This window comes from Calidris pugnax, unplaced genomic scaffold (genome assembly GCF_001431845.1).
Source record: "Calidris pugnax isolate Ruff unplaced genomic scaffold, ASM143184v1 scaffold44, whole genome shotgun sequence".
NCBI lineage: Eukaryota > Metazoa > Chordata > Aves > Charadriiformes > Scolopacidae > Calidris > Calidris pugnax.
This window is the reverse complement of record NW_015094506.1, coordinates 41,351,854-41,376,569: the sequence shown is the minus strand read 5'-3', so window position 1 is coordinate 41,376,569 and position 24,716 is coordinate 41,351,854.

Genomic DNA, 24,716 nt, shown 5'->3' with positions numbered 1-24,716 from the left:
AAAAAAAAAAAAAAAAAAAAAGAAAGAAATCTTGGTTTTGCCTTGGGGAAAAAAAAAGGAAAAAAAGGAAAAAAGAAAAATTTATCAGAAGGAACTGAACATACATGTGATTCTCAATTCCAATTAAAAAAAAAAAAAATTCCTACTTCAGATCTGTGACATTTTCAGTATCCGAAACGGACTTCATTTATAGCAGCTCTCACACTTTCTGAGAGTTCTGCTTGAGTTACCCACATGTCTGTGCCCTTCCTGCTGAAGTGCTGATTAAATGTTAGAGGAGAGAAAAGCAGACCTTGGAAATATGTCACACAGATCGCCCTCTAGCCTGTATCCTTGCTATATACAGAATCACTTTGTCCAAACCAGAGAGAGAATGTACTGTGAAAGGTGCCTCCCTGCCACCAACAGCTGATACACACTTTACAGATGTAAATTTATTGGTGCAGCTATAACATCCAAGTCCCAGTTCATGTTCAGCAGGTATAACACTAATTGCAGGAACAGTCAAGACAACTCTAATTAGGATAGAATCCATAGGCTGCATATAGCTCTTTTGTAAGGGCTGCTGAAACAGGTTAATTGGGAATTCCCTGGTGACAGAGGATGTGTCTTATGGTCACACTGAAATGCTTCTGATTTCGCACTCGAGTCTTAATTCATATACTATTCACACCATCGGCATGGTGATGCACATTACAGATCTGCTCTGCTATATGTAAGCTGTCCTTTTGGCAAGGAAGTCCAGGCGAGAAGGAGAGAAGTGAAGAATCAAATCCCAGCCCTAGGTGCAGCACAATCTACACTCTTTATCAGATTTGGCTCCTCATAACTTGCTCTACTAAGGGGATGCATGCTGCTTGGTACAGAAAGTGGGCTCTGGCAAACAAGAAACAGGGATCAGCAAGGTTTAACACTTTGCAGTGAGGTGAGAGTTTCAGAAACAACTCTCCCTTCTATGGCCCCAGCATTGACTCTGTCTGGGGAGAAGCTGTGACAGGGGTGGCAGTAACAAACGTGTCACAGTCTGGACTAGGTGATACAATAACTGTGAAGTAGAAGATTATCTGCATCACTCCCCACCCCCCCGCACCACCCCATCCCCAAGACTCCTTTGGTGGACACTCATATGGCACATTTGCAAAGTCATGAATGATTCATATACCTGTGCAATTCCAGGAGGTGTTTGGTCCATTCTTGTCCTCTTCAGTTCACAGACAGCCAAATCATAAAATGTGATTCAGGGTTTGGCATGGTCACTCTGGTTCAGAAGGAAAGAGTATCCTTTGAGATACCACAATGAAACACAAAACTTTGTTTTATCATGTAAGGCATGTTTCAGACACAGGGACAGAAACAAGGGTGTCATTACCATATCTTCTCTCACAGTTCCCATGGCCTCAGCACCCAGTGTAGCAGTCTGTTTGCAAGTCATCAGATGCAGAACTGTCTGTCACAAGGACTGATTGCTAAGGTGACAAGTAGCAGCAACTCCAGCTAGCCTAGACTTGCATGCGCTGCTTATCATGATTTCAGTAGTCCCCCCAGTTTACATTTACATTCAATCTGGAAAAGCATGATGGCACTGCTGGAAGAGCCAACACGCCAATATTGAAATGTCCACTCCACTTTCAAGTGAATTAAATTTATTACTATCTCTCCATGCTTGAGGTACTCATTATACAGAATAGGATATGGAGAAAAAACATAGAACTACTGCAAGTGTGGTGTTTGTCATACAGTGCAGGGAGATCTCAAGAGCACAGCTGGTACCATCTGGTGTGGGACAGGGAAGGAGATTGATGCAGGTCTTTAGTGAGGAATTAGATAATCTTGCCTTTGTAGATAGATTTGCCAACACGGCCACTTCTTAACTGAGAGCCTCTCCCAGGTTTATGTTACTGTGTTGGATCTGTGTTGTCTACCCCATCTGAATCTGATAATTCCTGGAAGGTTTGATAGCTGCATTTTTCACCTCTCCAAATATTTTTCTTAGGGAGAAGCCAACCTCAGGCAAGCCTGCTGTGAAAAAACCTTTTCCCTTCATACTATAACTTGTCTAACAAAAGAGAAACTAGTGGCATATGACCTAGGAGACACAAGAGCAGGGACACATTTCTGCCTGGAATGTGATTTGAGACCCAAGTGACTTGGAAACTTTGAGCATGGTGACTTTTATTATGGGAGCAGTGTCCCCTTTGTCCCTGTTTGGATAAGTACATTTGAAATGTTCAAACTCCTTATCGATAAAAAAGCCCTTGGCACATCATTACAGGCATCTTTAGAGGGGTGTGTAGGGAACACCTTAGAAGGACAGTACTGGTAACATAAGGTATATCTCTGGTAAAGGTAGTATCTATCTTATGAAAGATATATCCTGGGGAATTTGCCATTCACTGGGGTTTTTTTGTGGGGTGTGTTTTGGTCTTTTTTAATAAGAGGAGAATTTCCTGTCATAAGAGATATCCTGCTAGGCACACCTCACACTAGATCTTGGGAGACCTCATGCTTTTGGTGGCTCAGACTGCCATGGGGAATTCAACCTTGTTTACTGGGTGCTGAAGGGATGGAAACAATATATGGAACAGTGAAAGGGAACAGTGTTTCTAACTATGTCCAGAAACATGAGTATAAAGGCGTTTTGCAGACAATATTTCATCATCCCATCACAGAAGACAGACTCAGTGCCTGTGGTTGTTTTAGGTTAAGTGAAAGTGATCTGCAGTTAGGATAGCCTCTTGGCAGCCCTGCACAACACCCTGCTGTAGGATACAGCATGACACGATGATTCAAAAGGCATTTGGGAGACTGTCATTGGGGCTGTACCTGAAGATACAGTATCTCGTAGTCAGCTAATTGAAAGCACACTTGAATGCTACCCAGCAGGAGTTAAGCTTCAATTTCAGTTTTTCTTCAAAAAAAAAGGAAACAATCTCTGCACCTTCAGGCATTTCAAAATGCGATTCTCATATATAAAACATTAATTTTTGATTGAACTCCCTGTGTGGCCTGATTGTCTGGGTAGAGAACTATATGACTAAAGGCAGCAAGGCATGCAGATCATTAGCCATGCAGAGGTGTGGACCATGATTTCATTCATGTTCTGCCTATTCACAGAAAAAAATGCTAGTCTGTCTGCAGTTCAAGACTGGGAAGGTTTGTAATACCTAGGCAGCATTTTTACACCTGTTCATTTTACATCTATAGTAGGTGGTCATTGTATTCATGAAACAAGTTGCATGACTCGTGAGGGTCTACAGAATCAAAGATTTATTTCCCTGCTGATAGAGCTATAGAGCAATGTGTGGCTATCTATTTGGGGAACCTTCCTTAAAAAGAACATAGACTCATATCTACTCTTGTGCAGACACAGAGAGAGCACTTCTTCCAAAGAAATTATTACCCTGATCTTGGCATACAGTAATTCTTGGAGGGGTAATCCTGTCTCTCAGACAGGATGGGCTGTTGGACAGTCATGGGAGGGTCACGGGAGTCATTGCAAGGGTCCTTGTAACATCTTCAGCTGGGTTGTGGGACTCACCAAACCACTGTTCTACTCAGTTTTTTACAAAACAGCTGTTCTCCTATGCAGCTGCCCTAATACATGCATGATCCGTCTCTATGAGTTATTTAAGCTGTAGACAAAACATCTCTTAAGCATCTTTACAACCTACAAAAGGCAATTTCTTCATCTTTGGGAATTGTTTCTATTTACTAATGTCTTACCTAAGTACAATTTGATAACCTCTGCAGCAGCAACTACCTGGGAATTTCCAGAAATTTTTACCCAGGGCATTAATCAACACATAAATTAGATTAGGTGTAGCAGGAGCTGTCTGGGGGACTCTTGAGAACTGTTCAAAATCCCACACGAAGAGCAATCAGTCAAATACTTGCAAATACTTTGCAAATATTTGCAAAAGTAGCTAGGAGCTGAATCAATCTCCAAGTCAGGTCCATTGTCCCAAATGAGCCAACATTACATCTATGCATATAACTTGCTGTGATGCTCCTGGAACAGCCAGGGAGTTCATGTCTTAAGAGTGCTGGGTGGGTATAAAAGCACAGCCTTGATCATCAGCTACACCAGAATTGTAAGTAAAGAGAAAATTGATTTTCATACATACAACTTGTAATCTTAGTTCAATGTGTCTTGCCACAATATTACAATATATATAAACTAGTATCTAATCTATTATACTACCATGCTTACTACTCAATAAAATCCTAAAAATATGTTTCAGTCATTTCTATTCCAAGCTCAGATTACCTTTGCTTATGGTAAAAATTAAGCAAACAGAAGTGAACCAGTAAGGAAGAGTTTCACAGGCTTGGAAGCTCTGAAGGAGGTCCCCTGTTAAAGATGATTCTTCTCATGCATCTCTATTCACACCAGGTGAGGAAGACAGTCGACAGCAACCAGTCAATGCTGGCCTTCCCTGATCAAGTAATGGGAGACTGGCCTAGACTGAAGCTGCAATCTAGTGCACCTCCTGATGGGAAGACAGAAGCAGTTTTGCTGTCAGGATAGTCTGTCTTTCCATCATGTCAGTGATAAAACAGAAATTAGCATATTGCCTGAGTTTTTATTTATTTCTTGGTATAGACTAAATCTCCTACAGACCTAATTTGCTGTCCCTGTTGCAGTAGTAAGCAGCATAGCTCTGCAGGAATTTTAGCATGGAGATGAAAGACTTTTTCATACAAATATACTGGGATAGGTCCTAAGGTGTGTGCAAAGGTATGTTGGCCACACAGTTGGTATGGCCAGTGGTGTTAAGATGCAAAAGATGTGATGTAGTTATCATTACACAGTGAGTTCATGCTAAAATGCTCCACGGATATACACAGTATTACATTCACAGTAGCATTTATACAAGCATTATATGTCCACTGACCCATAAAAGTAAACATTTACTCAGGTACTGTTACCAAAGGCAGTATAGCTGTATAAAGAGCTATAATATTTACCATCATGCCTTTAGAACCTGCAACACAGAAAGTAATCACTTCTCTCCTAATACTGTTGGCGGATGAATTGAATCTGTAAGAGCCATAAACATGGATTCATGGTTCCAAAGCAATGTTGAGTGATAATATGCAAGTAGTGGAGATGTTCTTCATCGCCAAAAATTTCATGCAGCTGTACTGGAAAGGAATCAGGGATTTACATAGAGTCATAGAGTTGTCCAGGCTGGAAGGGACCTCCAAAGGTCATCTAGTCCTACCTCCCCACAGTCAGCAGGGACACCCCCAACTGGACCAGGTTGCCCAGGGTCTCGTCGAGCCTCACCTCGAATATCTCCAGGGATGGGGCCTCAACCACCTCCCTGGGCAACCTGTTCCAGTGCTCCACTACCCTCACAGTAAAGAACCCCCTTCTAATCTCCAATCTAAATCTGCTCCCCTCCAGCTTAAAGCCATTGCCCCTCATCCTGTCACTACAGGCCTTTGTAAACAGGCTCTCCCCAGCCTTCCTGTAGGCTCCCTTCAGGTACTGGAAGGCTGCTATTAGGTCTCCCCAGAGCCTCCTCTTCTTCAGGCTGAACAACCCCAGCTCCCTCAGCCTGTCCTCGTAGCAGAGGTGCTCCATTTCCCTGATCATCCTTGTGGCCCTCCTCTGGACCCTCTCCATCAGGCCCATGCCCTTCTTATATTGAGGGCTCCAGACCTGCACACAATACTCCAGGCGAGGTCTCACCAGAGAAGAGTAAGTGGAAGAATTATCTCTCTGGGCCTGCTAGCAATGCATCTTTTGATGCAGCCCAGGATGCGATTGGCCTTCTGGGCTGCAAGTGCCCACTGCCTGCTCATGTCCAGCTTCTCGTCCACCAGCACCCCCAAGTCTCTTTCCTCAGGGCTGCTTTCTAGTACCTCAACCCCTAGTCTGTACTGATGGTGAGGATTGTTCCGGCCCAGGTGCAGAACCTTGCATTTGCTCTTGATGAACTTCATGAGGTTCACCTGGGCCCACCTCTCCAGTCTGTCCAGGTCCTTTTGGATGACATTCCGTCCCTCTGGTGTATCGACAACACCACACAGCTTGGTGTTGTCTGCAAACTTGCTGATGGTGCCTTTAATCCCCCTGTCTATATCACTGATAAAAATGTTAAACAGTATTGGCCCCAGCACGGACCCTTGAGAAACATCACTTGTGACTGTTCTCCATCTGGACTTTGAGCCATTGAGTACCACCTTCTGGATGTGACCATCCAGCCAGTTCCTTATCCACTGAACAGTCCACCCATAAAATCCGTACCCCTCCAATTTGGCAATCAGGATGTTGTGGGGGACCATATCAAAGGCCTTACAGAAGTCCAGATAGATCATATCCATAGGTTGCCCCTTATCTATTGACCTAGTCACTTTATCATAGAAGGCCACTAGGTTAGTCAGGCAGGACCTGCCCCTAGTAAAGCCATGTTGGCTGTCCTGAATCACCTCCCTGTCCTTCATGTGCCCAAGCATGGCATCTAGGATGATCTGTTCCATGATCTTCCCAGGCACAGAGGTGAGGCTGACGGGTCAGTAGTTCCCAGGGTCCTCCTTTCTACCCTTTTTAAAAATGGGTGTGATGTTCCTCTTCTTCCAGTCTGCAGGGACTTCACCTGACTGCCATGATTTTTCAAATAGCATGGAAAGTGGTTTGGCAACTACGTCAGCTAGTTCCTTCAGGACTCTGGGATGTATCTCATCAGGTCCCATGGACTTGTATATCTTCAGGCTTCTGAGTTGATCACGTACTTTGTCTTCACTTACAGTGGGAGGGACTTTGTCACCCTGGTCTCCAACTTTTGTGCCATCAACACGAGAGCTAGGAAGAAAGGGGTTGCCAGTGAAGACTGAGGCAAAAAAGTTGTTAAGAACTTCTGCCGCCTTCTCATCTGTTGATACAAGTTCCCCACTGTTGCACATCAAGGGGGGTACATATTCTTTAACCTTCCTTTTCTGGTTAATGTACCTGTAGAAGCCTTTCTTATTTTTCTTTACATCCCTTGCCAAGTTCAGTTCTAGCTGTGCCTTGGCCTTCCTGACCTCATCCCTGCACATCCTGGCAATAGCATGGAAAGTGGTTTGGCAACTACGTCAGCTAGTTCCTTCAGGACTCTGGGATGTATCTCATCAGGTCCCATGGACTTGTATATCTTCAGGCTTCTGAGTTGATCACGTACTTTGTCTTCACTTACAGTGGGAGGGACTTTGTCACCCTGGTCTCCAACTTTTGTGCCATCAACACGAGAGCTAGGAAGAAAGGGGTTGCCAGTGAAGACTGAGGCAAAAAAGTTGTTAAGAACTTCTGCCGCCTTCTCATCTGTTGATACAAGTTCCCCACTGTTGCACATCAAGGGGGGTACATATTCTTTAACCTTCCTTTTCTGGTTAATGTACCTGTAGAAGCCTTTCTTATTTTTCTTTACATCCCTTGCCAAGTTCAGTTCTAGCTGTGCCTTGGCCTTCCTGACCTCATCCCTGCACATCCTGGCAACTTCCCTATACTCTTCCCAGGATGCCTGTCCCTTCTTCCATTTCCTGTGTAGCTCCATCTTGCCCCTTAGTTTGACCAGCAGGTCTTGGTTCAACCATGGTGGTCTCTTGCCCTCCTTGCCCATTTTCCTACATGTGGGGATTGAGATCTTTTGTGCTCTATAGAGAGCATCCTTAAAGATCTGCCAGCTTTGTTCCGCTCCCTTGTTCCTGAGGGCCATTTCCCATGGGGTCCTATTTACCTCTCAAAGAGCTGGAAGTTTGCTTTCTTAAAATTTAGAGTTCTAACTGTGCTTATCGTGGGCTTCAAACTCCTTAGGACAGTGAACTGCACTAGGGCATGATCACTGCAGCCTAGGCTACCTTCAATTTTGACATCCCTGATGATTTCGCTTGCATTTGTGATCAACAGATCCAACAATGCATCTCCTCGAGTAGGGCTGTTAATTTCTTGTCTCAGGAAGTTGTCATCTAGGCACTCTAAGAGCTTCCTGGATTGCCTGCAGCCAGCTGTGTTGCTTTACAAAGATGGCACAAATCAAATTTCTCATGGTTTGTACCAGATGTTGCCCAGAGACCAGGAAGCAACAACTGATCATTGAGTTTTGTCTCTTCTAACAGCATGTTTCTTTACGTTATCAACAAATGTTAAAACTATTCCATTGCTTTTCTTATTTCAGTCCAGGAGATTTCATCAGTGTAAATCAGTTACCCAATATTTACACAGGCACAGATGAAAACAGAATGAGTTTCCTAGCAACCTCATCTTCATCAAAACTTGAAGGAAAAATAATTGTATTTAATAGAAGAAATCTTTTCTAAATGAAAGAATATGACACTCGAGTTTCACTTTCCTAAAGACTGCCCACAGTCCTTCCGTTGTTCTTGTTCCCTTCATTTGCTGTCAGTTACATAACTCTTTTTTTTTTTTGCTCACAGGCATCAGCATCAACTATGTTAAAAGTGTACTTTACCTCTGTAGAAATTCAAGGTTTCTGTGCCATGATACACCTTTTGCACATTTTCTTGAGGGGTGTTCAAAAGACAGAATTAGGAAAAACACATAACACCAGAGCTCAAAATACATTCAGTGGATTCAAGTTTAAATGTTTGACAGAAGAAACATCCTGGTTTTACGTTTAACTGTGGACTGATGTGTAGGATGGCACTTTTAACAAAGAGGTCCAAAGAAAAAATTCTTCTATGCATTGGGCTTCTGTCAATCTCCAGGTATGGAGGAGAGACTATTCCAGATCTGAGACTGAAAGCTGACTATCTATCTGCTATGGTATATGTGACTGCATAAGATAAGATCAAATTTTAGTAAGCACAAATAATAGAAATTATGAGGCTAGGCTAAGGAGAGCTTTCTTAACCAAGAAATAGACATAGATGATTGAATGAAATAAGCACAGTGTAGACTCAAGTTATGGGACTGAAATGAAATTAGTTATCAGTCAGTCAAATCTCTGATTTGTCATCAGTTAGTCAAATCTTTTGACATAGAATAAACTGAGAGCCAGGAAATTAAATTCAAAATGGAAGAGTCTCATTAATAGGAATTTTTTTCTGTAAATGTCATTATGTGTATGCAACACACGTTAGGTAGCTTTATTTTTTTTGTTGTTTCTTAACTGTTAACTAAGATCAATGTGGGCATTGGAGCCATACAAAAGAGGGCTTTAGGATAAGTAAGAATTACACACCTACATCCTTTCATGTTATTCTACAAGACAGCTAAAATCAACATTAAACAAAGAAGCAAACAAAAAAAAAAGCCAACCCCATACCCAAACACCACAACTAGCATCACAATTCTGCAATTACACTTGCTCTTCTGTACTACTGCCTTCCTCAGATTTCTTCTAGAACCAACCTGTTCAGGATTTGTGGTCCAGAACCACAAAAGCAGTGGTGGGCTGGTAGAAAGTGGTGTGTAAAAAAAGCCAGGGAACATTAACTACTTCAAATAATGGCATTTTCCAGAGGAGAGCGAATACTTATACCTGCAGCCAACTACTCTCCATCCCCACACAAACACACAGCCGACAAAATCATACGCAACAACACCTCCCAATCATGAGTCATAACATATCCGTCACCAATAGTCACCAATAAGCTAAAGGTATATGCCAATTAAAGACCACAATCCTTTACCTATTTTCTCAATTCCTTTTACAGCATCATAAGGTAGATATTTCCAGCGGGGCTGCTGGCCAGCCTCAGTAAGTCACAGGGAAAACTCGTAGCAATTCTGTATCTCCCTGGGCTATGGCTTCTTTTCTACTTTGTTCCAGAGCACCATAATACACAGTCTGAGTCGGTGCAATACCCCCAACCACCCTCCTTGGCTCATCATCAAGGGGGTACAGATTTGGCTCCTTTTCAAGGTTCATAGGACCAGGGTCAAAAGGACAGTCCACCCCAGGGTCTGATTTTTCCACTGCAGCGTTACAAAGAAGTGGCAGTGGTAGAGCAGAGGAGCACTCTGGATGTTCAGGAGGATGAGTTTTTGCCTCTTTTCTAACTGGCTTCTGACAGGCTTCTTTCTAACAAGGCTTCTGACACTTGATGCCACACTGGTAAATGCTTGGCAGCTGCTGTATCTCTTTCTGTGGCCATGTTCCAAAGTTTAGTGCCTATCTTGTCCCCCACACCCCAGTCAAAGGTGCTGGCATTAGGAAAGTCCAGGACATTTTTTCATACCCAGTCTAAGAACATTAGTAAAGACAAGGTAGGTACAGATCGATTCTGAATTTTTAAGAGATACTGTAGTACTTCTAGATTCATTTGCTGCTCTTTCGACAGGGTGTTTCCCTGCTCCTCTTTTGGCAGAGTGTTTCCCATGGCTCCCGATCACTCACCTCAGTCCTGCAGAAGGCGATGGGCCGGTGGTGAAGTCAGTCCTGGAGGCAATCCCTGGTTCCTTTAGGCTACGCTACCACTTTGGATGGCTTTAGTCTCTTGATTAATGCCCCACATTGGGCACCATTTGTAGCATATGAAGGTACAGACCCAGGTCAGTGATGCAACCAAAACCATTTATTATAACCAACAGGCAGCTTATATAGTACTAATGTATCTTCTTTCCCAGCTGACACGCCCCTGCAACTCCCAGCTGCCAGGTGGGCAGAATTCCCCTCAATCAGTCAGGCCACCAGGTGCTGTTTATGGGTTGTTAGCACTTGTTCATGTGCCTTTGCCTGCCAGTGTTCCTGCTTCTTCTAGTCCTTCTTCTGGTCTCTGCTTCTTCCACAATCCTGCTACCATCCTGTTATCCCACAGACATTTTTATTAATTTTTCATTGATTTTAGACTATTTTTCTAGTCTTTCAAGTGCACTTGGAATCATGGTAATTTTATTCATGGTCATATCATTGATTTTATTTCTTGAAATTATTTATACACATCACTAATGAAAATGTTGAACGCAGTAAAATATCTGTTGTTTCAGGCACTCTTTCTGCGAGTACTGTAATTTTATATGTCTTGGGAACACTGGCTAGGGACTAGCTTGAATCCACTGGCTAAGGACTCCAATACTATTCTTATCTCATTAATAAAACAGACTAAATAAAATAAACAGACTTGGCTTAATGCCAATTAGTTGGCTAAGCTGATTGTATGGCATGACCCACAAAAACACATCATCTAACAGACAAAATGTTGAGACAACTGAACCAATAGCAAGCCATTAGCACAATGCTGTGAAGGCTTCTCTATACCAACACACATCTCAGAAGGTTTCTGAGGGGTTTTTACAAAAATTAAATATTAGTTTTCCTGATCTGTATCTCTATATTCCACCTCTGTCATAGGGCAGTGGTCCGTGTTGAACTCAGCAAACATCTTCCTTTTCTACCTTCATTATTTTATAGGATTGTTCGTTTTGCATCAGCCTCCAACCCTGCCAGCACACCTCCGTGTACATCTGTTGGTTTCAGCTTCTATGGGACCTACTTCAGTTAGGGTTCAGTTAAAGTCCACACATGATCATATGTAATAACCCATGACATAACAAGTCCTATCACAAAGTTTCCTTTGTTTGTTCATTTTGGTTTGGTTTGTTTAATAAAAATGCGACACAGTTGTAAAAAATCTTTCTAAATGTCAACTCTGTACATCCCTCAAATATCTTCATCCCTCAAATATCCTTAGCAAACTAGCCATCTCAGTGAAACTATACTGAAATCTGCGCTTTGTTTCTGTGCAAAAATATACATGCAAACATAATAGTATTATTAGTGGCTAGGAAAATAATTTTAAAATATTCTTTAAATTTGAACTGAAATGCTTTTGTTAACTGTTCAACATCTTTGTTGGTGACAGGGGCAGTGGGATTGAGTGCATCTTCAGCAAGACACCCAGCTGAGTGATGCAGTCAAGAGGCTGGAGGGAAGGAATGCCATCCAGAGGGACCTGGACAGGCTTGAGAGGTGGGCCTATGCAAACTTCATGAAGTTCAACAAGACTAAGTGCAAGGTCCTGCACCTGGGTCTCAGCAATCCCAGGTGCAAATACAGGTTGGACAGAGAATGGATTGAGAGCAGCCCTGAGGAGAAGGACTTGGGGGTGTTGGCAGATGAGATGCTCAACATGAGTTGGTAATGTGCTTTGGCAGCCCAGAAAGCCAACCACATCCTGAGATGCATCAAATGGAGTGTGGCCAGCAGGTTGAGGGACAGGATTCAGCCCCTCTACTTTGCTCTTGTGAGACCCCACCTGGGGTACTGCATCCAGCTCTGGAGTTGTCAGCACAGGAATGACAGGGACCTGTTGGAACGGGTTCAGCTGAGAGCAACAAAGATGATCAGAGGGCTGGAGCACATCTCCTATGAGAACAGGCTGAGAGAGAGAATTGGGATTGTTCAGCCTGGAGGAGAAGGCTTTAGGAAGACCTTATAGAGACATTCCAATACTTAAAAGGGGGCCTACAAGAAAGATGGGGCAGGACTCTTTATGTGGGAGTGTAGCGATGAGGTGGAGGTAGTGGTTTTAAACTGAAAGAGGGTACATTCAGACTAGATATTAGGAAGAAGTCCTTTACTGTGAGGGTGGTGAGAGACTGGAACAGATTACCCAGAGAAGCTGTGGATGGCCCATCCCTGGAAGTGTTCAAGGCCAGGTTGGATGGGGATTTGAGTAACCTGATCTAGTGGAAGGTGTCCCTGCCCATGGTAGGGAGGTTGGAACAAGATAATCTTTAAGGTCCTTTCCAACACAAATCATTCTGTGATTCTTTGATTCTACGAACTTGGGAGGGACTAGATCTAGACTTGATCTAGCTTTAATTAGAATTTTTTTTAAATATGGTCTTTCCCTTTTGATTGGAAAATTTTATTCCATAGGGAACAGTTCTGGATATCTTAGACAGTTCTGATAGTGAAATCAGTTTATTATAATGACTATGGAACTAAATAGAGTGTGGACAAACAATTCTGCACACAGTAGGAGACTCATATTAGAATGAAATGTGACTTTGTGAAGAACAGTTCATAGCTTTAATATAATACTAGTTGCAAAATAACTATGTGAACATCATAGGCCATTATTTAAGATAAAAATTGACAGCACTCACTTTAAGTGGTCAGCTTTTCAAGTTACTACCTAATGTATATAATTTAAAATAATTCCAATAACTTTGGCTAAGACTCTGACCTCACCAAGAATTCCCATGGGGCATTGAAGACCATGTATAAAAAGCTTTTTGGTAGATCTGAATCTGAAGGATCTACTTAAAAAATATTTTCTGAATGTCATTGAAGACATTCCAAGCAGCCTGTTTGAAAAATCTGTCCTTAAGAACTTAATCTGACGCTAGGTATATATATTTGGAAATCACCTCCTCCTGAGAAGCTGGAAAAGTCTTTGCAAAACTTGAATCTCATTTAAGAGCTTGAGGCCGAATGGGACTTGAAACATTTTACTGACACAAAAACATGTTAATGGCAGAGGCGTTCCATGGGGGGTCTTTTCTATTCACACTCAATTTCTTTTAATAGTTCTAATTACTTTTTTACTCTAATACTAAGTAAAATAGTGATTAGAGGCAGATGAATTTTCATTACAATTTTATACTCAGTCAGAAAACTAGTGAATAAATACTTTAAAAATCAATATAAAGTAAAAATTCATAAAAATAAATCTAATTAATTTTTATCAATTAAAAAGCTCTAGGCATAAGATTGGATAGCTAAAAACCATAGAAATATTAAAAGGGACAGATGCCCTCCTAGAAAAAAAAGATATATTTATTTTCCCACAGAATATGTTTATATGCAGTTCATGACATAGGTTTGTAGGAAGGTATGAAAAAAAAAGAAAATAAAACCCATCTGTGTTGTCCATGTTCTTTTACAAACACTATTTTTATGATTTCTATAATTCAGTATTTATTTACAATAGCAGCAACAATAATTTTTAATGCCCTGTAAAACACTGACTCTGGAAAGAGACATTCCATCTAAACATTCAATGGTTCCTAGTAGCCATCTTTTTGAATAGCTATAAATATACTGCTTACTTCCTCCTTAGATATTGTTGGGTTGGGAAATGGGATAAATGAAAGAAGCATGAATGATTCTTTAGGTGTTGCTGGCTAGTCTTACATGACTGGCTCACAAGTATTTTAAAAAGATTTAAAATCTAACAGCATTTGCTGTTTGATATATAGCAGCATAAAGAGAAAAAAGTTTTAGTGTTGTCCATCCTAGCACTAGGTGTTAGGAAAATGATCTGTGAGAGATTCCCTAAGTCCCCAGAAGTTAATATTTTAACAAGACAAGAGACACTGAAAGAAATTAGTTTTACCTAATCAAAATACTGAGGGATTAACACTGATGCAATTACCACTGAGAAGAAGTAAAAAAAATACACACTCTTAAATATGGGCAATCTTTTTTTTCCCTTGCAAAATAATACCTTATTAATCAAAGAAAGAAAATTATCCAGCTCTAAGATATCTCTGAAGATAAAACAGAGGATTTTTAAGTGCAAATGGCACATACTGCATCAAAAGCACCCCAGCAATACGTCTGGTAAAAAAAGCTGAGGTCCTCACACCTCTAGTTTTCATATTAACACTGTTCTTCTCATCCATTCTCCTGGCAGCCCATCCAGAGGCAGTCTCACCCAAGGCATGAGCAACAACTTCACCCCTGCATATTGCCCCTATGTTGAGACGGGAGCTCAGGCAGGCTTGGGGAAGGTGGCAGAGCGAGAGACCCCACTGCCAAGCTGGGCACAGGACCAGGGTGCCTGAGAGACACACCCAGGGAAGAGGGTGGGATGTGCTGGAGACAGGCTATCTGCCATAGGTGGTTTAGCAATTGCTGTGACTTCAAGGGTTGTTTCAGTCAAACTGTCTCTAGTGCAGCCTTGTATAGGAAGATGGGTTTATTTGTCTCTGGTAGTGTCCAAAGACCCAATATATTTTGGCAATGTTCTGAAAATAGGCATATATTTTACACTCAAAATCTGCTGACTGCACCCTTGATGCCTTCAGAGAGCTCTTCCTGGTCCAGTTTCTTGCTCCTCTGTCCTGTCTCCTCCAGGCATCGTGTATTACAGCCCTTTTCCTCTCCATAGTGGTTCAGACCTCTTCTTGTTGGTGAGGATAATCTCTACAGGTTTACAAGAACTCAGAAAGATGCTCTTTCAAAACACATAGCATAAGCCCGTGTCTCTTAACTGGAATTCCTTTTTCCTTTCCACTATCTGTATCTGTTTTGCTATGGATTTGGGGGGTTTTTGGTTTTGTTTTCTGTTCTGTTTGGGAGTTCAGGTTTCTTTTGGGGAGGATTTTTGCTGTCAAACTATTTCAGCTTTCTCAAGTATTGTGTCCAGTTCTGGGCTCCCCTGCAAAAGAGAGACATGGACCTACAGGAAAGAGTTCAACAAAGGGCCACATGAATAATGAAGCACTAGATCATCTCTCCTATGAGGAAAGGCTGATGGAGCTGGGACTGTTCAGCCTGCAGAGGAGAAAGCTTGTGGGAATCTCATCCATGTACATAAATACTTGAAGGGACAGTGCAAAGAAGATGGAGCTGGGCTCTTTTGAGTGGTGCCCAGTAACAGGACAAGAGGCAATGAGCACAAAACGAAACACAGGAGGTTCCCTCTGAACATCAGGAAGCACTCTTTCGCTGTGAGGGTGACTGAGCACTGGCATAGGTTGCCCAGGGGTGTTGTGGAGGGTCCATCCTTGGAGATATTAAAAAACCATCTAAACAGTCTTAAGTAACTGTCTCTAAGTGGCTCTACTTGAGAAGGAGCTTGGATAAGATGATCCCTAGAGGTCCTTGCAAAGCTCAACCATTCTGTGATTCTGTCATGGTGCAAAACTGCCTCCCCCTATAATTGACCTAACATCAGCTATCTACCCTCTCTCAGCATGTCTTACTGCAGTTTATTGCCCAAAGAGTATCTTAAGATAGCAGCATGCAAATTGAAAGACTACAAACGATACCAGGAACTCACCTTTTGCCCCTGTGGTCCCAGAGGCTGTAAGTGACTGTCTGCCCACAGATGACTGTCATTCAGATCACGTTTTTAGAACAAGTTTTTATGCATTCATCTAAAGTTATTAGCAAGTTATTTGATTGTAAAAGGAGTAATAGGAAAACTAGATCCCTCCTACTATACAGTCCAAGCATTGGGCAAGGACTATATGACCTAGCCAATTAACAAAGAGAATATAAAATTTTTAGGGGTTAAAATTGTCTAGTGCTTTCCTTTTACTCCTCAGACATTTTCAAAGTGCTTACTCAAAGTCCACATAAAGACAAGTAAGGAAGTTAAGACATTTGATTAATTTTAAGACATTTGTCAAAAGAGGGGTATTAATGTTCATATCTGCCTACTAACATTTCCAGGTTGTAAAGCTATTTGCTCTGCTAAATATTTCCTAGTAATAAGCATTCCCTTTACATTTCTTCCTCCCCCATCTCGTCTCCACCTCCCAAATGCCAAGGAAATTTGAGATTTGTAGCTTTTATAAATGCTTAATAGTCATAAGTTTTCAGAAGAATTGTCACGATTTCTCACGTCTGACTCAGGACTTTTCGTCATTTGGGATTAGCAGAACTAGAGATACGTTGGTGCATTAAGCTGCAGGAGGAGTGAATGCTCTCAGCCTTATCTTGTCTCTTTTTGTAGGAGATAAACATTCTCCATCTCCATACAGACAAAGATCTTCACTCAGAATCTAGACTTAATGCCATTTGTAAGGAAGAGACTTCCAGATTTCTATGTATTCAGACATTATCCCTTCATGGAAAAGTATCTTAAACCAGGGATATTAAGCACCTTAGGCTGAGTAGGAACCAGATAGACTTATTTATAGTGAACCAAAAAAGGAAATATTTTTCCATTAGTCTGGAAAAATGAATCTGCAAGATACCCAAGAATCCTAGAATGTTGTTCAACTGAAGACTAAGAAAAGGAGTAGGCAATCATAAAGTCATGTAAACCAGTCACTAAATAAAAAAAAGAATTAAAGGGAAGAGATGCAGAGGTCAGGATCAAAGAGCAAGAGCCTAGAACTCTGCTGTAAGTAAGAAGCCTATCATTCAGAAATCACTGGGAATTTTCTATACTAAGTGGATGAAGCAAAGCATCCCACAGGCCAGTCCTTCATTTCTTTGAAGATTAATTGCAGCCAGCTGTAGCTTGATTACCCAGGTGGAACTGACCCAGAGGCTGGACTTCCAATTTTCTATTTGGATCAGAGGTTTCACAGAATGCTTAATCTAGTGTGTGTTTCTTTATCTCTCAGTGGTTTTTGTGTGGTTTTTTCCCCTCAGAAACTTCCAAAGGGAAAAATAATCTGAGGTGGTTTGAAGGATAGCCCCTCTCTTTCTGTTGCCACTCAGAATTAGCAGATGGAAACAGCAGGCTTCAGGAACTGAGCTCTCAGTTGGTGTCTGAGCAATGTTCATGTCAAGAGAACTGAGAAGGCCACAGAGGAACCAGCTCCCAACCAGCATTTGGACAAGAGCCATGCCAAGATGGTTAAGCAGCCTGCAGGGAAATCTGGCTTCTACCAGTGTGTAGATGAAGTGCAAGGCGCAGTGAAACGTGGCTCCCAGCTGGCACAAAGGCAAAAATCTATGCCAAGATAGTTGATCCAGTCACAGAAAGACTGCCTTCATTGGTACTAGGCCAGATATCAATAGCACTGAGTTGGGGACAGCTTTCAAAGCTCTCTTTCTCTTGCTTCAAATATGAGTCCCTTAGAGCCAGCAGAAAGGGTTCATTATCATTTCCTGAATCTCAGGAGAAAGAAGAGTTCCAACATCATTCTTTTAGCAACTAGAAGGAAGAAATTTCTGTTCCCAAGTAGAACATATGTAAGGCCAGTGATTACATGCATAACAAGAGGAGAAAAGTCCATCCTGTAGGCTGTTTACATGCATGACCTTAGCTTACGTGAAACATTCTTAGGTGTTTCTGACACCAGTCAATCACTTGCATCCAATGGATGTAATTCAGTTGTCATTCTGTGAGGTTATTTCTAATTCATTGCAGACTCAAACAGAATGAGATAGTGTTTTGTCTCTCCCATATACAAAGATAGACATGCTTTTTTTCCTCATTGTCCCAGAGGAAATTATGGAATGGCTACCAATTTCCTTAAAATATACTCACTTATATACAGAAACTTCTTGCAATTTCTTTCATAAAAATACTCTTTCACAGACATGACACCTTCCTTAGATTCTCAGAAGTTTGGCATGGGGACCAGTGAATGGGTTTTTTCAGTCATCTCCTAAAAAGGGAGCAAAATGTACGAATGTCCAGAATTCTGTGAAGAGAAAAAGACACTTTTCAAGCTTGGACATTATTGCTATCAGACACGCAGCTAAGATTTTCATTCAGAAGCAGGAACAGAATCTTATTTCACATATGTTTTCAGAAAATAACTTTCCTTTCTTCCAACCATGAAGGGAAGGGAACAATAATGGAGAATTTGTGGGCTAGGAGAGTATATAGCACGTGGCCTAAGACTATTCAAGAAGGGTACAGGGTCCAGAACCAGCGGCAGGACAGAGACTGCTCTAGTCCATGTTTTTCTTCAGTGCTAGGAGGCTACTTTTGCAATGAGATGTGCTGCCGCTTTTGTTTCTTTACTGGGTATCTGTGGCAAGGTTTTGGCAGTGGGGAGGCTGCAGAAGTGGCCTCTGTGAGAAGAGGGCAGGGGTTTCCCCCATGATGGACACAACCAGTTCCAGTCAGCTCCAACAGACTCACTGCAGGACACAGCTGAGCTCATCAGCAATACTGGGGGAACCCCTGTGAAAAGCTGTTTAAGAGAGGATAAAATGCTCCAAGTCGGTGAGGAGAAAAAAAAAAAAAAAAGTCTATGAAACAGCTCTGCAAAAAACATGGTCAAGAAGGAAATGAGGGGGGAAGGAGGTGTTCATGCACCAGAGCAGATATTTGCCTTCAGCCTGTGGAAAAGACCATGATGGAGCAGGTATTATTGGCAGCCTGTGGAGAGGACCATGCCAAAGCAGATGTCTATGCCATGAAGGAAGCTGAGCCTGTAGACAGTTTGTGCTGGAGCAGGTTCTCCTGACAGAAACTGTGGCCTGGGGAGGACACACAATGCAACAGGTTAACCTGAAGGACTGTAGCCTATGGAAAGAACCCATGGTGGAGCAGGTGAAAAGTAGGATGAGGAAGGGGAATTTTTTTTTTTTTCAGCCTGATTTTTTGAAGGACAGGCAGATGAGCCAGGCCATAACCAGGGTTAAATCTGAGGTCGTGTTTTCTTAAATTAATATTCCTACTTGTAGGAATTTTCATCAAGAGACAAAATTTCTTTCACTTTGTCAGTCAGTCTTAATTATCAAATATACTGTTAGGCAGACAAACATATCACTTTGATGTACCGCCATGGAGTAACATTTATGTATAATAACTTTGGGGTTATGAATTGAGATGCATAAACAATTGGTTTATATTTGTAGAATTACTGCAGTGAATCTTTTGCAAGTCCTTTAGTTAGGAAACCACTTCAAATTTTGTGATTATCAACACTTAATACATTTTAGAGTGCCAAGAAAAGATAGTTTGACAGAAGTTACTGTTTTTCAGACTAATTAATGTTTGTTGCAGCTAATTCCAACAGTAGTTTCCTAAATATTCTAAACTTGTTCTTCTAAAATTGTTTTCTCTACCCATTCATACTCTCCTGAAATGTTTGCCTTGGAGATTAAAATTTTCCAAGCCTAGTCTAAACCTGCAATTTGCTTATTTTTCAACAGTGTTTGGATTAATACTATATGGTCCTCTGGAATATAAAAAGACTAAAATTGACTTCTTCTGTGATAAACTGCCTTATGACTGCCTGCTTAAGAACTGTACTGATGAATCAGCTGAACCTAGAAAATTAGAAATTGGCAGATACTTATTCCTTATTGCGAAGTATGCATTCAGGTGTTCCAGGGAAAATTGAGTTTGATTCGGCTGAGCTGTGAAGGTTTGAAAATAGCACCTCTAAAAAATTTCCTGTGCTTGGAAACTGATTTCCTTTAGTATGTCTCACTAGTGTTCTTAGTAAATCAAGTTGCACTGACACGCAGCAGACTTCCCAGAGTGCAAGGGAAGCTCAGAGCACTTCTGAAAGACAAGAGGGTTCCAAAGATTCTTCCTTATTCAATCTGTCTTGGCACACACTGACAACTATATGCACCTTGTGCTCAAAGGCTTCACAGATACTAATAGCATCCTCCTTTGTTTTGTGGCTACTAACCAGTAAAGAAATGTATCTTCTGTGGGTTTTTTTGTGATAGTGCCAGGTGACATCTGCTTTATTGCACATTTGGAGTTATGATTATGTTCCCTTAATAAAGCAGCTGGGTACAGAGAGTCTGCTGGGAGGAGATGGGAGACATTTCCTTTCCTAAGGGTGTAACCCACTCAGGCATAATCCTGCACCTCCACAGAATCAGGCAAGGTTTCAGGAGAAAAATGGGGAATCTTCCAACAACACAGCTGGCCTGTAGGAGATTCGTTCACCCTTTGTCCAGGACGCTGTAGAGGGTAACTTCCCAGGAATCAAGCGACCTTACCTGAGAGGAAGGGTAAGTGACTAAGAAACATACGTATGGTATATGACATGCTATTAAGATTGTGATTGGGGCACTCTTTTAAGGTATTAATATCTAGTGCACTTGTGTTTTGTGTTGTCACTTTTTAGGATCACTTGTAGGTTGTAATAGTGTATTCTGTGAATTTCTTTTAAATTGCAATACTGTAATCGCCATTGTATACATAGAACTTGCAATAGACGTATTGGACCTGTGAGTGAGGTCCAAATAAATTGTTAATTTGAGCCTCTCAGTGAAGTCCTTTTTCCCATTTTGTCACAATAATATGGCCAAAACTCTGTTTGAACGGAGGTAGCACTTACATTTATCAATGTTGCAAGTGTAGGAAGCGCCAAAACTTCCTTAAATGGGGATGGTTATGAAACAGCAGAAAAATGTTCATGAAACTATCTATTATTAGGGCTACTGCATCACAATAAGGAAAATCTCACCAGATGTGACACAAATTGGACTGTTGTGACAGGTTTCACTCCAGCATACGTGGCCTCAGGGTAACTATTCACAGTAATATGACTTTCTGGAGGTTGTGCTGGAATTTTCAGCCACTATTCTTTTTAGATTGATGACTTCCAAAAGTATGTTTTAAATCCTTGAAGTGAATATTAATAGTATATATGATGTGTTTTAAATCAAATGCACAACACTTGAAGAGTTTAGGAAATAAAATGAAAAGCACTCAATAAAATATTGGCAAGGAAAGGGAAAGATGCATTTTCTTCTTTTCTTACAGTTTGTGAGTTACAAATGAAGTAGACATTTTTAGTTGATAATAAAGTTCATAAAGACCTGATAAAAGGTTTAATATAGCAACTTCAATATAGCAGTTAAGAAGATGAGCCTACAAAAGCCTACAGAACTATACAGAACTATAGTTTCTGTGCTTATACACTTCATTTTCCAGCACAAAGGCTTCTGCAGAGTCTAAGAATTACTTCAATCCCACATGTACCTTAGTAAACCATCTTTAAAGGAATGTAGTTTATTTATGGATCTTGTGAAAGTCCTTGAAATTATAATAACTTTTATTTGTGATCATTCAGGGATGCAGACTAAATCTCCTGACAGACGTACAGATATAAAACTAAAGAAAATAAATACTTTATTTTCAAATTTGTTCTTAAGCACAAAGTCTAGAAAAAAAAGAGTAGTGTTTACTGTAGAGAACAATTCAAGGAAACTGATTTCGAATGGGTTTTCTATCTGCCTCTGCCTTGACTGTATTTTCCTGTTAGACAGGCTTGTTCTTAATCATATACTCAATCAGCAGTGCAAGCACTCAAGTTTAGTGTCTCAAGAGTTATAAAAAATTTGCTGGGATGTGTACATTTAGTCCAAGGCCCTTTTTTTTTCATTCTTGTGTTGATCTCACGAACAACTTGATCTCTTAAATTTTCCCAAATAACTTCTGACATTGTAACTGTAAGATTTGCATTGGAAAATCTCCTGAAGGCATTAAGATTTCTCTTATTTTTAGTTCATAATAATTCATTATTGCCTAAAAAGATTAATGTTCTCAGGTCACTAAGTTCTCTTCCATTTTTATTATCCATAATAAATACCCTTTATGAGTTGATATCTGTAAGCTTTCCACTTGTACTACTGAGAATATGCTGAACCTACAGATCATACTGCCTCTCTTCTAGTTTCTGATATACCACCTTTTTGAAAACTTAATCAAAACTTTATGAAACATATGTGTATATATCTTCTCCTGCTTGCAAATTTCCTGTAGTGCTGGCTAGATAAATACTCTGAATGGTTCTTCAGAACAGACTCATCAGAAAAATGGAGACTAATGCATGCTGACCTGCCATATGGGCAGGATTTCACTGAAACCCTTCTCTTCTTCTTATGAGACATATATACAAATCCTAGAAGCTATGTACACGGTTTCATGTTTAATAACATAGTGCAGCATACTGTTCATAAGAGTATGTAGGCACAGATGAATCATGAACATAAACAGAGGGAGACAGATTGTATACATAGAGCCTCTCTTACTGTGCCTCTCACACTGAGCACAGTGGATGCCAGTCCTTATGCCTGAGGCAGCTACTACCCACAGAACCTCTCCCCTTGTCCTCAGAAGAATCATATTAACCCCCAAAGAGCTGCCAATTCTGCATTAACTAATGTAAATCTCTTCGTGGTAAACAGCTACAGTCCTCCTGTCTGCTGGGCCTTCAGCATGGAATTGATCTTCACAGTGACCCTGAAAAGCTTTATTAAGTTCCCTTGAGCTATGCACGCAGGCTCTGCTCCTCACCTTTTCACTCAAAGCAGAATGAAGGTATCAAAGCTGGTAAATTTTGTTGTGGAATCAGCTGCTGTGCTGGAGAAAGGCACAACAAAATCTCTGCTGAAGTTTGAGCAAGGGTGAAAAAAAAAAAAACAATTAGAAAAAGAAGACAAGAAAGAAGACAGGTTCTAGAAATTAGGGAGAGTGGAAAGGACAGTACAGATACAAAAGAGGAGGAATGTGCAAAAAGAGAATAGCCAGAAGACACCAATGACAGAAGTCATCTCTATAATGTAAAAGGATGAGACAAGAAGCATTTGTGGGGGATTTTTTTTTTAGAAAGAGCAAATGAGCAAAATCCCAAAGAACAAGAGTACAGCCCTCCATCCTGTTTACTGTGGAAAAAACAGAGCAATATTCCCTCATTCTGCTAACATCTGGCCACAAAAGAAAGCCAAGAAACAGTCAAAGAAGAACAGGTCACTCTGACAAACACATGCCAGTATTGTTGCAATTACTCTCATAATCACAACTCTGGCCTGTGTCTCAGGCACAGAGATTTAATTACTGTGTGACTTGAAGGAAATAAACGTACATGCAAGGGCTCATTTTGTCCCCAAAATTATGAGGTTTGAGGTGAAAAAAGGATTTCAGCCCACGAAGAAGAGTCAATACTGTGTAGTCAAATTCAAGATGTTCCTCAACATGAGGCCTTTGACTAAAGTCTCCAAGAAGAGCTGAAGATCCCAGCATGCCATGCAGTAATTACCTCACCTCAACGTACACATGGCACATTTCAAATATCCAGCCACAAGATGTCAGCATACTCAACAGGAATTCTTACAGAAAGATAAATCTGTATGAATGGGATCTTTCTAGGCCGTACATCTCTTTTCCCTGCTAGTAATAGAAAAATAGATGTTTAGGAGGATTTACATTAAATCTAGCATTCAGGCTGTACCTTCTACATCGTAATAGGTGGTCTATCCTAGTCGGATCATAGTATCTTAACAAGTGTAGTAAAATGCTGGGACAGAATGGAGAGCATGGATTTTTCTTCCCACTCTGAAACCAAAGGATATTGGAGAATGATCTAAAATAGCTCATAAGCACCTAAGATGGTTTTCAACTACAGAGTGAACACTATTTCCAGCTGTTTAGATGTTTAATACTGTACACACTTATCCTTGAAATCCTGCTCCAGTACCTCTCCAGAGATTATTTCATTTTAGTAAAATGTCCAGATATCTGTTTCATGGCCTTCATAATCACAGCATCTATAAACCTTTAACTACAGATCCTATAGGTGTGCTCTGGCTTGTGTATTAAGTACCATAAGTGGAGAGCATATGGGATGTGGGAGTAGCACAAAATAAAGTGATCATGGCCACTTTCTTTCAAAAATGGTTCAGAATCAAGATACCATGGTATCAATAATCTTTTGCAATTTACATTCTGATAAAAATATTCAGTGAGTTATTTCTATTATTGCATCTCTATCTATAAATGTTCAAATTTCACCTCAGGCAGGAAAATGCCGTGAGTCTTCCTTTAAAATGTACTCAGAGTTTCCTCCACACTTTGAAATCTTTCAGCATGTCACTGTAGCCACAGCAGATGGTGTATCAGAGGCTTTCTATGGAGATTGCAGTAGCTAGATTCTCTAAGCCTGACTTCCATGTTAAGTAAACTAGTAGTCAAAATGTATAGCAGAAGTAGTGGGCACATGGATGAATGCAAGTTATTTGGAAAGATCATCACACCTTCTGTAGATGGAAGTTCTATGATATAGATGTTTGGCACTTTCTGATGAAGTCATCAAACATTAAAATAAGGATAAGTTATTTGAAATAGCCTATCTGTATTTCCAAAAGACT